This window comes from Tetrao urogallus (genome assembly GCF_951394365.1).
Source record: "Tetrao urogallus genome assembly, chromosome: 5".
NCBI lineage: Eukaryota > Metazoa > Chordata > Aves > Galliformes > Phasianidae > Tetrao > Tetrao urogallus.
The window spans coordinates 42,123,337-42,139,393 of NC_136818.1; positions in this window are offsets into that span (position 1 = coordinate 42,123,337).

Sequence of the window (16,057 nt, forward strand, 5' to 3'; positions counted from 1 at the left end):
TAGCTATGTCACACAGTTACACCATAAGTAATATAAATTCATGGCTCTAAAATAGTTATTCACACCCAGGGATGTTGACATTACGTACATGCAAGTACACACTGAGGGTTATTTTTTCTCCAGAATATTTTTATTTGCACTTGGTAAAATGAATGTCATCCTTCGTTTTATGACTTACTCAGTATTAAAATTTGTCATATAATGATCTGGCTCCAAATACATATTCATCCTAACACACAATACCCTTTGAAGTGTAAATTCCATGATTTTTTGTCACAAATTATAACAAAGAACTGTGAAGGAAAATTGTGGCAATGATCCTGCAAATAGATCTGGAGTATTGAAGGCAACAAATTCTGTCTGGACACAAAGATATACCTATGCTGATCTAACTTTACGATCTGGTGTTGAAAACTCTCTCTTTGGTAAACACAATATGTTGATTCTTTAGGAATAGATAATTGTTACATACATTTATCTTTTTTCACCTAGATATCATCAAATAGTTCTCTCTGAGAGTGTTGACATTAGATAAGTTAAAATAAATGTCACTTAAGGAATATGACACATTAAACAAGAGAAATGAGAATTAGAGATCCTTCTCCCAAAAGACTCACAGGCTTTCACCCTGTGGGTTGACTTGCAATACACAAGTCATAATTTCTAATTTAGTCAGCTGTGCATTAAGCTCTGTGTTAAGTATATCTTCTAAAAACACATTCAATGTGACAACTTACTAGCTGTAGGTAAATTGTTCCCCTGATTAAAAGCTTTCACTTCTAGAAGTTCACACCTACTCTTATTTCTCCTGCTTCAGCTTTAGGCCACTGATAAGCCTTGTTGCATGGCACTAAATAGCTCCTTAGGAGAAAAAAAGACAATACACAGATTCCAAGAATGTTGGCAGGATAAGTAAATGAATAGAGAGATTATTTCCTTCATTTGCAGCTCTAACTTGAAGGCTTTCTTCCAAATTACCATCCACTGCAAAAAGACACTGCCCACATTCAGCTACCGGCACACAGCTTTCCTGTCTCAAACCCCATGCTGACAGATCTTCTACCACAGTTTACTTTACTGCAGTACTTCTGCTTATGTTTAATATTCTGCTTAGTTCTTAAATAGAGAATTGCAAGGAAGAGAAAATTAAGTAAATCCTTGGTCCTGGGAGTTGGCCACTGAGTGCTGTTTTGTTACAATCATTTCCCTGAGAAGTCTTTACTTGAAGAACAGCTCGAACGGTTATGTACCCATCTGTGTCCTCGTTCCTGTGCTCTGACAGTCTCCCATGGGAAACCTGCCATTGCACACAGCTTTATCAATAACACCAGAGGTACAGCTAGAGAGATATCAAAACCTTGAGGAAAAAAACAACTACAAATCTGCTAGCTTGTCAAAATGAAGTGTTACAGTGACAGTATAACATAGTCTATGCCCACCTACAAATACGACTTTTGCTATCTTTAGTGCTTCAGAGATTCATGAATTACTGAGTTCTTGCTTGCATTACTGAGTTTGATATGTTTTCTGCCTGCCAACTTTGGGATGGCAGTCCCTTTCTACAAACTAAGCTTTTCAGATCTGCACTAGCAAGGGAAATGACAAAGCACTAGCTGTATTCGTGCCAGGAGGAGACTGAAGGAGACTGCCCCAGTAGCAAATCAAAGTAGCAGTCAGGAAAGAGGCATTGTGGAGGCTGCAGGAGATGGCAGTTCTCCTCCCCCTTCTGTACTAAATAATACAACCTTAGTAATTCCATGTCTGTACTCTTCAGAAAACAGCAAGTGGTAAAGTTACCCAAGGACTTGACAGGGCTTTAAAGTCAGATTTCTGTCAGTGCCAGATGCTAAAAAAAATGTGTGTTCAGAAGTTAAATGATGCACAACTTAGATCTACATGACACAACACAATATTACAGGCTGGCTAAGGAAGAGAGAATTCAGGTGTGAGGATCTACATTTGTGCAGTGTCCCAGTCAAATTATTTGCACTGAATAGCAACAGCATAGTGCACAAAAAAAAAAAAATATATATATATATATATCAGCTCTCCAGAGTTAAATCAAGTACCTTGACACATTGCCATTTTGAAGCATAGCAACACTCCTATAGAGTGCACAGTAAAGAAAAAAAGAAAAAATTAAAATACAGAAAATGAAGCATAATACTGAAATACCAAAAGAAAATTCCATGGAGAGTCAGATGAAAGAATGTAAACGTAATTCTGCATGCACTGAACAGCACTGACTTCAGTACATTTTCCACGAGGAATGAATCACAATACAGCATTCTACTGCAGTAACCAAGTGTCCATTGTTTTTTAAGATCATTAGGAAACATTTGAGGTATTAATAGTCCCCATGGCAGCTTCTGAAGAGGCTGCAAATTAACATGATCTGACTACTGAGGTCCTCATCAATTTGGATTTTTCATGGACCAGTGCCATTGGGAAGGGCCAGAGTTCTGTGTTATCTTCATTCTCCATTTATTACAATATCTGTGTCTGACCTTTTACCCTTCTGACACAGGTAGAATAGTAGCATAATACCTGTCACTCTCCAGACAGCTACTGGAACATATGTAATAAGTGCATACCTACAATCAATGTGTGTTTGTGTGTGTACATACGCACTTAATAGTCATATGTATGAAGCGCATTCTTTATTAAGAACTCTCACAAGCATTCAAAAGCCAGCAACTGACAACAGAGACTCAGAGGATTATGAATTCATATACCTTGGTGAAATTTCAGATTTTGGTGGATAAATCAAAGAAACAGCCTATATAAGGTGTTCTGCCCAGATGGGACCAAAATATTCAAAAAGATCCACTGATCCTAGGAAAAAAAAACCAAACAATAAAAGCGCACAAAAAATCTCATAAATGGCTGAACAGTTTTGAGATATTCCAAGATGATTATGCACAAAGCAGAGTCCCTGAGTAGAAAAGATGAGAATAAACAGTTAATATTCAGTAAAAGCTGTATGCAGCTGAAGACAAAAGCCTATAATGGGAAGTGTCAGGCACCTTAATAGGTAGTAATATAAGCACCACCTGTAATAAATTAGGGTGGGAGAGAAAATGAGAGTGTAAACAAATTAACCACGATTTAGAAACCTCAAACCACTGTCTTGCTTTGCCGAGAATCAGGTTTTTCTTACTAAAAAGTACAGGATTTTTACATGACATATTGAGAGGTATATTTCGTTGTGGTCTATCTCAGAGGTATCGTAAGCATAGAACCGTGTAATCTGGCTGTTACTATGGTAACAACTGCTTTCCTAAGGAAAATCAGAAGGTATAAGTCAAGTAAAATCCCAAATAATTTCTCGTGACATAGGTTGGACGTGTTAAACTGCTCCCTTATCTTGTTGTATCCCACTTCTGTGTGACCTTTCTTAGCCCTACACGTGTTTCATAAAAGAATTGACAAAACTAATTTTTCCCATATTAATTGAGGTAATATATCCTGGTATGGTAGCACAAATTTCTTCACCTCAACAGTAAGTGCTGAACAGATGGGCTCTGAAGATCTCTCTGCTAGAAGGCATACCTTCCTAATGCAGGAATCTATCTAATCAGCTAGGAACTTTTCAGGTGATCCACAAGTTCCTGAGGGCATCATTTTACAATTTTCATGCTGAGCAAAGAAAGAATGGCCAAAATAATGTCAATATGCCAAGTACAAGGCAGTTTGTTCCTTTTTCTATACATAAAAACAATTCTATGCAGAGATTTCACAGTCGTGTAAGAACTCTCAGGAAAAAAAAAATGGAAGAGAGATTTAGAGAAAGAATTGCTTAGTCTTGCTGTTACAAATACTCTACTTGCAAATGTTGAAGGATAGTATCTGCTAAATGAATCCTCAGCTTTTACTTTGCAGCTCTAAGGCTCCAGTGTCCACAACGCCTCTCCAAAGAAACCCCAATAATCAACTGTGAGTAAAAGCTATCACATACAACTTCAGTCTCAGTACTATTCCTTGAGCATGGGATACAGACTACCAAGTTATTCTTCTCTTGGACAGGGGAACCTGTCTGCCTCTTAATGCATGTGTTGAGCTGAACAGCATGTTCAGGAGGGTTTCCCATCACATTCCCTGCAAAGAATTTTGGTTTTACAAACTCTAATAATCTTTCTTACTGTTACTTAGCACATAAAGCCTTTGCACCACAAGAGCTGAAAATTTGGTGTGAGATGACATATTGCTTAATACAGAAAAGCAAAATGGATTAAAAATAAAAACACCACATTTTCTGTAGTCCCACTATGAAAGTAATTAAAAGCAGCAGATAGGGGCCTGACGATACCATTTTCTGGTAGGTCTGTAAACTACAGGCAATTACACTGGATCAATGTGACAGGGGAAATTTAAATCTGAACTCTACCCTCAGCCAATAAATCTTACATTAGCCTTTCACCTAATCAGAATGACACCTCATACAATGCTGCCGTGACCCAGAAAAGAAAAAGATTAAAGAATTAGAGGGAATTTCAAACCAAATGCTGCCTTTCTTTATGAAAATCAAAGAGCTTTGCCTACTTTCCCTCATAGTAAAGGTTATGTTCAGCCAGCTGGGAAACACAAACTCTGCCAGGTGGCTTAGGGGACCAGTTGTTGTGTCAAGAATCTGTTACTGTTCCATACATGGAAAGCCACTTGCAAATACGTCAACACGTTAAGAAAAAAAGAAAAAGCAAAACAAATGGTTGAGCACTTTTGAACAATACATAAGCTGAAAGAAATTGTCATCTGCAAGAAAACTTCTACATAAACAGAAAAAAGGATTTCAGTAACTCATCAAATAAGCTATTTGCCATGAATTATTCACTCAGTTTTACTATTAAGGCTGCCATGTTCTTCAAGTCATGCAAATCTGATAGTGTGATGTAAACCTGGGAATCAGGGTTGTGAAGGTCTTGCCTGCTTTTATATTTTCCAAGAGAGGAAATGAAGTAAGAATAATTATATATTTCTATTTTTATCTTGCCTATTAATCTCTTGGCTGGATTACTGAGGGATGCACTATCTCAGCTTTGCCCTTTCAATGGCCCGTTTCCTCTGGAAGTCACTAAGGGGAATTTTTCCTTTCAGTTGTAGTTTCCCCCTTTGTGAATAGAGTCTCTAAGGATCAGAGTAGCTTGGAAGTGAGTTAAGTGCCTGTGGATCTGAAGACTTGTTTTCAGGACTCTTCCCTGTTCATGAAAGAAAGCAGTCTGAAGAGAAAGAGAAGAGCTTCATGCAAAGTTTGATCATAATATAAGGGAGGGAGAAAGTAAAAAAAAAAAAAAAAAAAAAAAAAAAAGTAGTGAGAGCAACCTAAGAAACAGAATGAAATAGTGATTAGGATGCAAATAGCTCCAACAAAAAAATCCCTTGTTCTTTAGTATAATCATTTTAAAAAGAAAGGAGTAGGAGTTCCAAAATACATCAAGGTCATACAGAAAAAGAAAAAACATGTTATTCCAATGAGGAAGACATCTCCCAAATCCACAGCCCCAAAACAATTTTTCTGAAGAAAAAAAGATCTTTTATTTGTCCTTACAGGTTTTCTTCCTGCAGGAGGCTGCAGAAAATACCTTGTTTGCATGCATGGAGCTGAAGGTAACAGCAGATTTTGTGACTGACAGCAGTGCAGACATTACTCCAACTAGCAAAGCATCACCTGCATTTGCTAGAGCTCTGCAAAGAAGTCTTCAATGAAAGACACTCTGAGTGTTTCTGGAAGAGGGATGGGTATGTGTGCTAACACCTGCTCCCTTCCTCCCTAACAGAGGAAAAGCAGGTGGGAGTGGGGTTGGTAATGGGTTTACTGAATCTATGAATACAGATGTGTCATCATTTAGGAGAAAATAAATTGATCACTAAAATATTCTAGGTGATTTCAAATTCTCAGGACAGAAGCTTTGGGAAATAAAAATGCATGCCACAGAATTATTTTTCAACATCTTTGACTTGCAAGAAATTGGAACTTGCATTGGAACTGAACTGGAAGAATGATAGTTGGTCATAGGAGGCCATTATCATTCCTCACTCACATAATATGGATGAGACACCCCATTTCTTTTAAGAAATTGATGAAGTGTCAGCTGAATTACTATCTGAAAAAGAAAAAGCCATGTTCCATAAGGAAAGTAGGTTCATGTTCAAAAACAAAGTAAAATATTCAGTGGTAACATGCTATCTACATTCTAGGGTTTTGATCACAGACTTTGAAGCCTGAAGTAATCTTACAATTAGTTTGCATCTGTTGTTACTGGTTACTTACAAAGGAAAAAAGTGTTTATACCCATTCTCCTTCCTGCAGATAAGCTGTCTGCTGCTGCCCCTACAGTGCATTAATTCTACATGGGAGAAGCATTCAGGGCACAATTGAGCATTTGGTGTGTACACTCAGGATGGCAGCTCTCTCTGGTTGGGTGAAACCTCTAGAAGGTGAAGCATTTTGGTAGAATATATCAGAAAAGTTGGTGGCTGTCCAGTTTGGTGAATTTTTCCATATTGTGATAATCACAGTTAATGCCTACATTTAATATGCCAACAAGGCTTCAAAATGCAAAGGTGAACAGCTTTAACTACATTAGTTCTACTTGTGAAACTACAGAAAGAGCTTTACCAAATAATTATTCAAACTAATATCAGTACTAGATATTGTTTCTTGGAAAATGCACTGGATGGTGACTGTTTAAAATGATAAATGCCTATAGAATTATTTATTACTACTAATGGAAAGACAGAGAAAAAAATCTGGCACCATACAGTACACCAACTCTAAGCTAGGAGCAAGTATAACAACATCAGAACTACGGACAAATAGATAATGAACAAATATATAAGCTAATATATTAAACTACCACTGAATTATTTGTACTATACTTACAATAATAAAAAAAGTACTTGGTTAAATTGAATGTGAGCCAGGTGATCAAACTAACATTTATCTAGTCTCATCTATTTTTCCACCTGTTCTATTACAAAGTTATTTAGATTCCTGGTTTGCAGTTTCTACTTTTTTTTTTTTTTTTAATAAAAATAAATATTTTCCACCAATGCCAAAACTTCAGATGCATATAGGTTGTGCTGAAATTAATGCTGGCTATTTATTTCCACGAAAACTACAGCAGATACAGTGTGTACAATAACATTATTTGATAAAACAAATTCTCAGCTACAAAACACTATTTTTCAACATAGTCACCACTATTAGCTATGCACTTTTGCCAGCAATGAGGAAGAGCCTGCTCATAAAAATCTACACCAGCAGAGGAGCCCCACTGTTTCACAGCTGCTATCATAGTGCTGTTTGTAGGAAAATGTTGACCATACAGCCCACCTTTCATCAGCCCAAACAGACGATAATCATAAGTTGCCAAATCCAGATAGTCCAACCAAGATTGGCCATGCTCCATAGTCTTAAACTGAGATGGGGCTTGGTGTTACTGCGTTTCAAGAGAAGGGCTGTCATCATCTTCTTCTCTCATCTGACTATGGAAGTTAGAACCTTCAGCTTAGGGAGCATCATGATGTAATTATCAGAGTTGATCCAGAGTTCCAGAAAATCCAGAAAAAACAGCACACATCATTACCCACTGAGAAATGTCTTGGACTTTTCTTCAATAGAGAATTCAAGTCGCCTCTCCATGGTCTGTTGTTTTGACATCATCTCATAGTTGTGACCCCACATCTTGCCACTGGTAATGAAGCCATGCAGGAAACTGTCACCTTCTGCCATATACTTGTTCAGTAGGTCCTGACAAACTCGAGCACAGTGTTCTTTCTCTTCCTGTGTGAGCATTCCTGGGATCCACCCGGCTCAAACTTTGTGATATCCTAATGTTGCCATCTTTATTTCCAGTGCATTGAAGTCAATACTCAGTTCCAGACACAATTTCCTGCTCATAACCTATCAATTTACATGGATGAGCTGACTGGGACAATCTTCTCTTTGTGGTGCGACAGCTGTTTGTAGCTGTCCAAAACGTGACATGCCTTACACATTGCTGTTGTCACTGCTGAAATGTACCACCCACTGCCTCACTGTGCTAAAATCCACTGTTTGGTCTCTAAAAAAGTTCAGCAAACATCAGTGAATGTCAGTGGGTGCCATTTTTTTGCATGGAGGTATTCAGTGACACACCTTTGCTCCATACACATTTCCATTTCAGATGCCATTTTGTCAGGCTGCCTCCTGTCTCATGGCAACAAAAAGTAATGGAATATTTATGGGAAGGTTCAATCTCTACTGCCATATCACTGACATCCACTCTGATGTTCCGGGCACGCATAATAAAGTCAGAGGCATTACTTTCAGAGCACACCTCATAATCATGAAAGTACAATTGTATCATTTTGTCCTGAGGTATCTGCTTATTATGTAAGCAGGCAAGGAGTGAGGAGAGAAAAAGCTTATGAATGAGTCACTCATGATTGACTGATTTAACACAGTCACAGAACTCAACCATGACTGAGAAAAAGAATAGCAGTGAAAAAATGTAAGTAACTGATACCAAATTTGTTTTCAATTTGTACTTCTACTATTTTTCTGAAACCTTTTTCTTGTTGAGTTGCCTAAGCCCTGAAGCATGATACTTTACAATGCCTTCCCACAAGCTGTGGAGTACTGTTTCCTGAAAGAAGAATGACTTGTTTCTCAGAAAGGCACACACATGCACTTAAAAATATATTGTTTAGTTGCACATGAACGTATCAGTTCTGATAAGAGAAAGGTAATATAAATACGTTGGCAAATTGTATGTTTTAATTTACAAATAGGAAATTTTTATTAGATGGTTTTCCTAGAAAGTAATGCTTATATTTTTTGAAAGAATATTAACATTGTAAGGGCTAGAAAATGTTTTTTACGTCAGATTTATAAAGACAATTTTGGCATTGCTTGACTGAGTAGAGAAGACTCTGTACAAGATTGTCTAATAGGATATTTAGAATGGGCTCAGGCATCCAAATGCCATGCAAAATAAAGGTCTAATGGGATCATTTCTAAGCCCTGTGGTTCTTAGTACCAGAGCCTCGCATACTTCTAAAACCTTTTTCATCAGGGTTATCTCATGCCATAGGAGGTCCTGCTGTTCTTAACAGCTTTAAGTGATTTTACAAGTGAAAACTGCTAATCTGGAAGAAAGATTCTGCTTGGAGAATCCTTATTCAAAGGAATATTTCCCACCGCTACCTTATGTTACACATAGAATTTAGAAAGAAAATATACGATAACAGAAAACCTAGTATAGCATTGGTACGCCTGCAGCAAGAGGCTGACAGCTACTTGAGAGTGGCAGTGCGTGAAGAAGCATGGTTCTGCTTTATATCATATAAAGACCTGTGGTAATGTCCCTTTCGCTTTCCCTGACAGCCACTGAAGCAAACCACATTCTCCTCCAAGCACCGCAGTCCACCAGCAGAGAAGCACCACACTGCTTTCAGAGTTGATTGCTGCCAACCAGATGGCAGAGACTCAGTGTCCCCTGCATCTACCCCATGGGGCCCAAGTCTGCTGCTCAGCACCACCCTAAAGGCTGCAGTGCCCTTGGCAGAGGATGATGTCACCACTGTGGCAATCTGAATTTTGGCCACGGTGTTCAACATCCATCAATAACATCACCAAGTGGCAGGCATCTAACAGCAATGTTACAGGTCACTATTATTGTTCGTTTTTTATAAGGATGATATTTTGTATGCAACTATATATGCTTACATGAATATATTAAGAAATGTATACATCCACAGAAGCTAAACACGAAGTCAGCAAGCTGCCACTTGCTCTCAAATTTCCTGCCATGCTGCCATGTCTGGAGCGTGGGGTTTCAGGAGATTTGGCAGAGAATGCACTGATGGTCCATCTGCTCACAGCAATGCCAACAATGCACCAGGTTTCAAACTCTATTTTTTAGCAATGTGCAGTGTTTGTCATTCAAGTATAGTGTTTTTCTACTACTTAATGTTGATTTGTAAACTGTCACATTTTAACACTGTTTGCCTGAAAATGAAAGGAAACACCATGAATGACTCTCACAGCACAGCCTGTACCGCAGTCTGGGGCCTGCAGGGGAAACCCTTTGTTGTTGGCTACAGCTAACTTGCTGAGCAGAAGAAGGATCTACACCTAGATTTGAATACGTGAATAATTCCATCAGTAATAGAAACACGTATCCCCCCACAGTGTGTTAATTTCCACTTGCTATGCTTTCCTGCATGCTGCTTTGCATCTTCAATTATTATCTCTGGATCAGTCACACAGTGTACAGTCTGACTGTCACACAGATCTGCATCAAGTTCACAGGAATACTCTAACACCTATAGTTTATCAAGACTGTTTCTATGGTTATGACAAATATATTATTGTTTTTGCTTGATTATATACCTAGCTTTTGAATTCTCTTTGTGATCCTGTCCCTCGATTAGACTCTTTGCAACCCGGTCTGCTGACGTTAACATAAAGAACTAAAATAGTTATTTTCTTCTGAGCTGAGAGAAGTTGGAGGCTTAAAAGAGAGAGAACAATAAACACCAATGGCCACAGATGGCTCACAAACACTCATTTAAAGAGCAACAAAATAGTATCAGTCCTAAACTATTCTGTACATGATATTTTGGGAGACAAAAGTGTTTTAGTAAGTATGCCTCTGTATTTAAGTCAATTAATAACCATCTGAGTATTTCTACAGATTTCACTGTATTTTGCATCACATTTCACCATAATCACACCTAGTAGAGCAGCAGTCTTCTCTGACACCTTGCTTTTCACAGAAAATATACTTGCTTATGCAAAAATATGTTTAGGGTTTCTTGGGGGTGTGGACAGGGTAAGGATGAAAGCAAATTCTTTCTGATGTCCGGACGTATATGCTGTTCCAAACCTAACTAAACTTATTATCATATCAGCCAAGCTCTCGTATGAGGTCTGCTCTGAAAGTAAGCCTCCTATATTATTATGTTGGCCCTTGATACCAGAGGCAGATATTGGTGGTACCACAGTAGAGATTGAACCTTTCCACCAGTATTCCATTACATTTTGTTTCTGTATGACAGATGGCAGCAGAGGGGCAGTCTGGCAGAATAGTGTCTGATATGGAAGTGTGTATGAAGCAAAGGTGTGTCACTGAATTCATCCATGCAGAAAAAAAAAATCATACCCATTGACATTCTTTGATGCTTGCTGAACTTTTGTGGAGACCAAACAGTGGATTTTAACACAGTGAAGTGGTGGGTGGTGTGTTTCAGCCATGGCAACAGTGGCTTACCTCCACTGGTGCAGAATTATACAAGTGCTGCATTCAGGCTCTTGTTCATTTCTGGCAAAACTGCATAGCTAATGGTGGTGACTGTTGAAAAATACTGTTTTGTAGCTGAGAATTTGCTTTATCAATTAGTGTTACTGTGCACTTTATCGTAGTTCCCATGCAAATAAATTGGAGGCATTACTTTTGGAGCAACTTAAACACAAGCCCTTTATATGTCTGGCACAGCTGCACAAACCGCCCTGATAGTCTGAGTTTCCTTTTGAGGTATGTGCAGCAGAGGAAGGTGTCAAGCACATCTGATCTTGAAATGAATTGGATATATCTACAATATACGCAGCATTCAATGAGAGCAGTCCTACATGAATGAAGATAACTTCACTTGAAATGGAAGAGCCAAATTTACAGAAGGAGGGTTAGAACAAGGATGGGAAAGGAAGAAAAGGAAAATTAAAAACAAATAAACAAAGAAGGATCAGTAGCATATGAGAATAGAAGTGAGAGAAACACACTTTAGACAAAAGACTGAAAGTACAGCAAAATTTTCCTGCAGGACAAATAGAGCATTAGATCTATTGGAATGACAGTGAGAAGAACTGACTACAAATCTATACTTCAGTAAAAGCAAAGCATAAAGAACATATGGCTAACATGTTAAAATAATGATAAATAGCATCTTAAATTTCCATATTGTTCTAATACACATCAGAAGAAGATGTGGCAGGAAAGCTGCAAGCTGAAGTGCAGGAACTGCTTAGCAATCCACATTAGGCAAAGGTCAGGAAGAAAGGGACCGTCACATTCAATTTAAAGCATAAGAAGAATTCAGAAAGACAGAGTGTGATTACTTAATCTGGAATCTAGCTAGCCTACTAGAAATATCAATGTTGCTGTAAAGGCCTTTAAGAGGTAAAATATCAGGTACAAAATAAGACTGGAAAGATTACACATTTCAGATGCAACACAAAAATAAAGTGCACTACAGAGGAAGAAAGCAAAGCTACACAAGAGGTTAAGCTAAATAACAAGAAATTTTCGAGTGAATTAAGAACGTGAGGTCAGTGAGGGAGACAGTATGACAGTCCTCTAAGAGGTAGGAACTATAATTTATTCACGAGAAGGGGAGAGAAGCTGTAATTCAAAGTGTATTTGGAGCCAAGAATGCAAGTGTAAAGTTCAAAAATGACACATTCTGTCAAAAGAGTTGGAAAGAAACATACTACACCAGGTCAAAGCATAAAAATGTAGGAAATGACTTGGAAAAATCCACTAGATTGTATTTGTTTTTAACCAAATCCTTTGCCGGATTGAAGGTGGATATGAAGCCAGTGGTGACAGGAACATAAATAAAGTTGTAAGTACATAACAATGGAAACAGAGAAATTCCAAAATAAATAAAATAAAAATTAAGCATTACAACGGAGCACAGATGTCAACATGAAGTGTTTTTCGCAGTAAAAATAATGAACTACGCTGAGAAAAGGTAATGCGGAGAAAGACAACACAAAGTACCAAATGTCTTTTCTTGACACTGTGAGCCTAAATGAAGATTTCCACCCCTCTATTGCTGTGGCATATTAATGTAGGAGAAATGCGTGCAATAGCACAATACTTAAAATAATAACTATCAATGAAAGATGTGGATACAACCTGAAAATCCAGTCATGATATCTTTCTGATATGCATAAATGTAATACATAGGCAAGTCCAGATTTTGTGCAGAGAATCATAGACTCACCCAGGTTGAAAAGAATCTCGAAGGTCATCTAGTTTCAACCTCCCTGCTACACCAACCACTAGACCAGGCTGCCCAGAGTCACATCCAGCCTGGACTTGAATGCATTCTAGGGGCAGGTCATCAACAACATCCTTGGGCAACCTGTTCCAATGCGTCACCACCCTCTGAGTGAAAAACTTCCTCTTAATATCTAACATAAACCTCCCCTGTCTCAGTTTAAACCATTCCTATTACTATACACCCTTGTAAACATTCATTCCCCCCCTGTTTATACTCTTCCCTCAAGTACTGGAAGTGAGTCTCCCTGGAGCCTTCTCTTCTCCAAGCAAGAAAAGAAAAAAAAAGAAAGAAAAAAAAAAGAAAAGAAAGTGGGGAGAGATGGGAGCATAGAAAGATTCAGGCAATTTGACTAAAGAAAAAAGTCTCTTGATGGACAGAGAGGCACAGAGGACAAGCTGACTGTAATCATTGGCAAAGGAAACTGTTTCAAACAAACAAAAAAGTAAGTAAAAAACACTTCCCCATGAAAACATGCATTTGTTCCTACAAATATGACACAGTTCTGGAAGGGGACTTTTAGAGAAACTAATTGCCATAATGACTTTCTGAGTACCTCCTCACTGAAGAATCCCTTTGCTTTTCTTCTCAGGAAAACTCAAATGTCTTTCAAGCAACAGAAATGAGAATTTAAGAACCACTACCACCAACCCTAATTTTCCAAATAGTTATAACATTCACTCTCAAAAAGTACCATTATTGGAAACCTTAAAATATACACGCGGACTGACCCACCAATGGCAGAACCCATCATCTTCCTGTTGGGAAGCCAACCGATTTTGCACAAGATATAGTATCTAAGGAGTTGGAAATAAAAACGGTGCCATCATTCAATTAGTTTTAGCTTTGCACTGCAGTAGCTAAGGGAAATTCTAATCAATACAGAGAACATTCAGCTTGCTAAACATAAAGCACTTTTCATACAAAGCTGAACATTTTTCTCCTTGTCACACAGAATTATCTTAATTATTGTTTCAAGGAACAGCTTTACATAGAATCATCTAGTAGTCCAAAATGCTGCTCAGAAACTCATCACTGGAATAATTTATGATTTTTTCTTCCTAACATCTTGGGCTTGTTTGATATGCTTGCCATTTCTGGCTGACAGGGAGGTCGATTAAATCACATTTATATTGTAAACGTATGCATTGCTTTTTACCCTAGGCGGTGGATGAAGAGATACAGAGCCCCATGGGAAAAGCAAGCCAATCCACTTTCATATTGCAAATTTCTGCTGTTCGGAAGAAATGAATGGTTGCCAGGGAGAGCTGGGAATTACTCGAGGATGCAAAATGTTATTTTAGAATCCTTTGATAGAAGTTTTCTTTCCCCCACCTCACCATTTTCACATCTCCTGCTAATGCAGCTCACATCAGTTTCTATGAAAACACTGAGGGAATGCGCTTCACCAGCATTCTTCAGAGGATCTGTATAAATCAGGCTTTTACTCTTCCTGCATAAAGCAGCCCATTTCTTTATTTTTGAAGGGAGAAGCGAGCAGGGATTTGTAACATTTTCCAAAGCATTATGTCTCCCAGAGATCATTTGAGATGAGGAAGGTCACCATGTGTTTTTGAACTAAAATAAAGTGTTAAAAATGAGGAGGGTAAAGGTCATTGCTCAGGGCCATGGAAAAACGAGGCTGTGCTATCATTAACATAACAGAACTAATTAGGAAACACTCAGCTTTTATAAATTATGCAAAGCACTCAAATTACAGTTTTAAAGATTTCTACTATAACAGAGATAATGGGGAAATATTTACATCAACAGCAACCTAATAAAGTAACCCTTTCATATCAGAATACTGTTCCACTAATACTTTCATATCTACAAAGTGAGAAACAAGTATTTTTACCTGTAAATCTTTATGGAAAATGATTCATCTCAGACCTAACACCAGAAGACCTTCACTTAATGCAACACAAAACAGTCAGTCAGTCAAGCAACAAAGTAAAGGACTGGCACTTTACAAGCCTAAGAGCTTTTCTCTAGTCTGTGGCAATACTCAGTTTATCTAATTTAACCTTAAACATATATGGCGTGTTATTCAGGGATTATGTTGACTCAGGGCCAAATTTTATGACAGAGCTGGTTCCCACTTAGAACTCTAAAGAGCTGGAGATCTTGGGCACTTTAGTGTTTTGAGGTATCAGCTTGGTTCTCTGCTTAGTTTTAGAATGCTTACATTGGCCAAATATTAAAAATAAAATGAGTGCTCTAAGAAAAATTTACTCCTAACCATCCACTGAATGTTCCAGTGTGTCTTTGCTGCATATAAATAATATAAATCACTGAGTTCTGCAACATCTTTGTTTGTTTTTGAAACAATAAAAAACAAAAATCAAACTGGGGAAGATGGGTGGTATGGAAGGGAAAAGAGGAAGGTAAGATTTGAAATCTCATAAAAGTCAAAAGTCATAAAAATTCAACTACCTGCCATTTCAGAGGGTTAAGGAGATATGTGAATACACTCATTCATCTATTTGTACTGCTTGTATTACTGAGTTACAGTTTGATACAAAGCAGCCTGAAGTCAGTGGAAAGATTCCTTCCATTGGCCATTAGATGCCCTGTAGGAAATACATCCTGATTTTTGATGGCAGTGCAAAGGATTTACATGTAATCAGAGACTTTCAGCTTGTGAGCTGTGGGAAAGAAAGACAAAGAATAAATTCTGGTCTACCACAGCTTTAGTAAAAAGTGCAGAATATAACTTAGTAGGGATTTATTGTATCTTGCCCATATTCCTCCTCCTATAAAACCTCACAGTCAAATATATGCACTGTATGACACAACAATAAAAGTGGATCTGCATAAGTTCCTGAAGCTTTTCCCCTTCACCAAAAGTAAAATGTTCTCAAAACATTTTCAAAATTCATATACATTTCTGCTACCTCCATAACTTCTTTCATTCTGCAACTCTAATGAAAATATGCTCACAGAAACTTTCCATGCTATTACTGCATAAAGCTCCAACAAGGAATCAGAGCAAAACACACTTGACTTT